We start from the raw sequence: 3,306 nt of genomic DNA, 5'->3' as shown, positions 1-3,306 counted from the left end.
AGTTGGGGGATCGAGTGTCCAAGCCAGCGGGTTCGAGTCCTGCTCATGAGTTCGTGACGTAAAACCGGATCACTAATTAATTCAGTTGATTTGTTTCATCTTTCGTAACGGTTTTTCGTGTTTTGTTAATTAGACAATGAGATAAAGCCGTCGATGTTTTCACGATGATTTTGATAATTAATGAGGACGGTGGTAATGACAGTGACGATGATGGTAAAAATAATAACAGTAATAGTTATATCAATAGTAATAATAATAATAATGATGATATTGATAATGATTATCGTTAATGTAATGATATCAACAACGACAATAATGATAATCATAATAATGACGATGAAAGTAATACTAATGATAATAATGATAGCAATAACAATAACTATGAGAACAACAATACTAAAAAAAAATAGAATACAACCAATAACAACACTCATAGTATTCCCCACATGTCACTCTAGATCCCTTATGATGTCTCATCAGATCAATGTATGTTTACAACCTCTTAGTGTCACGAAGACGAAGCTGTAAATAACATCTCTCCGGATAATGCTGTCAAGAAGTCGTCATCATTCTCTTGTGTTTCTGTCGACGGCGGTGTCATCATATTCTCTGCCTGCGGTGTGTGTGGGGGTGGGGTGGGTGTGGGTTGGGGCTTAGGGAGAAAGAGAGAGAGAGAGATGAGGGAATTATATATAATATATATATATATATATATATATATATATTATATATTTATAGATTTACTGCATATAACCAATATATTATATACATATATGTATATATATCATATATGATAATATATATATACATACATATATATATATATATATATATATATATATATATATATATATATATTGTGTGTGGTTGTGTGTGGTGTGTGTGTGTGGTGTTGGTTGTATGTAAGTATATAATACATATATATACATATATGTATGTATATATATATGTATATATATATATATATATATATATATATATATATATATATGACAGAGACAGAGACAGAGACAAACAAAAGAGTAAGAGAGAAATTAAGAAAATGCCAGATACAGAGACAGGCAGGCAGACAGATAAATAACTACACAGAGAGAGATACGAAATGACATAAGAAATAGAATAAGAAATTGTGGAAGACTTATGTATCGTGATGAACCGGCCTTTGAGATTTGAATGTCCAGTGTCGTGTAAATTTCCGAAATGAGCTGTAATCTGGGACCAACTTCTCACTTCAGTAAATGTGACGTGAATATTCCTGGTGCAATGTTTGTGTCTACACTTGCAACATGTGTTATTTGTTATTTGGGTTGGCTGGTGGTGGTTCGGGTAGGGAGGGGGGGGGGGGTATTGATTTTCTGTTCCTCTTTGACTGTCTGTGTTGTTTGTTTATTTATTTCACCTTTTATTTATTATCATTATTATTATTATGATTATTATTATGATTATTATATATACATATACATATATGTATATACATATATATGTGTGTATATGTGTATATATATATATATATATATATATATATACACATATTGTAGTTAAAGCTTCTAGAATGTATTGTTTGTATAACAATAAACCAAGTTTTTAAATTGGTTCTCCCTGTCTCTCCCTGTTCTTCTCTATTTTTCTCTCTTTCTCTCTCTGTTCTCCATTTCTCTCTCTGACACACATTCTCTCTCTCTTTCTCCCTCTCTCCCTCTCTCCCTCTCTCCCTCACTCCCTCACACCCTCCCTCTCTCTTCTACCCACCTTCCCTCCCCACCCTCCCTCATTACCGTCCCTCCCTCCCTCCCACCCTCCTACCCATCCCTCCATCCGCCTCCATTACCCTATCCCCTCCCCCCTCCCCCCCTCCCCCCTCCCCCCTCGCCCCTCCCTACCACCGCCTCTTCCTCCTTCTCTTCCTCCTCCTCTTCCTCTCCCATCGTTACCAGAAGCCAATTCTAATATCCGGTCTCTCCCCTTTGGCAGATATCACCCCTGTGGAACCGGTAGTTCGCCCGCCCATCTGGTACCTGCGTTATGCCGCCCTGCCCATCGCTGCGGGTGAGAAGGACTCCGTTTGCTTGTTTTTGATTGTTAATGTTGTTTTTGTTGTTTTTTGTTATTTAGATTGTTGTTGTTATTGTTGTTGTTGTTACTATTATTATTGGCATTGTTGGTATTATTATTGGTGTTGTTGTTTTTTTGTTATTGTTATCGTTATTTTTGTATATATTATTGTTATTATTCTTATGATTGTTATTATCATATGCGTTGCTAAGCATTACTAATAACAAGCATTACTATCATTATCTTCATTATTATCATTATCATCATCATTATTGTTATTATCAGCATCATCATTAACATCATTATGCTCATTATTATCATTACTCATGCCATCAGATATTGTTATTAATCAAGGCAGCATTCATTAACATCATAGTATGCGCATATGTATCATATAGTTATCATCACTGTTATTATCATCATCATCATCATTATCAATGTTGTTATTATTATCATTATCATTAAGATCATCATCATTGTTATAATTGCTAGTAATTTTCAGTATTATCATTGTTATCATAATTACTATCATTATCAATATTATCATATCTACCCTCATTATTACTATCATTATCAATATTATTTATCATCATCATCACTGTGATTATTTTTTCATCATCATCATCATTATCATCACTATTTTTACCATAGTTGTTATCTTGTTTTCTGTACCTTTTCTTATTTACATATTTATCTGTATTTTTTTACATTTTCTATTTCTGAATATTTTGATATTTGAGAAAGTGTGTCTTGTGAAGTGAGATGCGCATAATAAGTACTTGTGTACAATTACACATGACGCACACACATACACATGTGTATATATACACATGTTTCCATACACGCACATAAACACCGATGTATACTTGTCGAATAAATAAACGCTATTACTCTAGAAATAACAGAAAAAAAATATATATATATACAAAGATGGAAAGACAAAGACACACAGCATAAAGAAGAAGAAAAAGAAGAAGAAGAAGAAGAAGAAGAAGAAGAAGAAGAAGAAGAAGGAAAGATACACCTACCAAGTTTCTACTTCAGAATAGCCCCTTTAAAAATAGCTGCGATGGTCCGTGGCGATAGCACCAGTAGCCCCTTGGACTACGCCAGAACATGTTACGGGGCTTATCACACCCACTGCCGATGACGCAATCTTTATCTTGAGGAAGATCAAAGCAATGAGACCCTTGTTGTGTTTTTGTTTTTTTGATATTGCTATGATCGCCATTGTTGTTGCTATTGTTGTTGTTT

General features: G+C 34.1%; 1 protein-coding gene across 1 annotated transcript in view; it reads left to right on the top strand.

Annotated features, from left to right (window-relative positions):
* The window catches only part of LOC122256981 (uncharacterized), a 64,261-nt gene that overhangs the window by 31,663 nt on the left and 29,292 nt on the right, over positions 1 to 3,306 (top strand). Inside the window, exon 2 of the mRNA XM_043021983.2 lies at positions 1,972 to 2,046. The gene's annotated coding sequence lies outside the window, so the exon portion shown is untranslated. The remainder of the gene's footprint in view (positions 1 to 1,971; positions 2,047 to 3,306) is intronic.

This window comes from Penaeus japonicus, unplaced genomic scaffold, assembly GCF_977035675.1.
Source record: "Penaeus japonicus unplaced genomic scaffold, GWHDUDI00000001_assembly GWHDUDI00000009, whole genome shotgun sequence".
In the NCBI taxonomy this organism is placed as follows: Eukaryota; Metazoa; Arthropoda; class Malacostraca; order Decapoda; family Penaeidae; genus Penaeus; species Penaeus japonicus.
The sequence above is the reverse complement of the archived record's forward strand: the minus strand, read 5'-3'. Positions and strand labels throughout refer to the sequence as shown.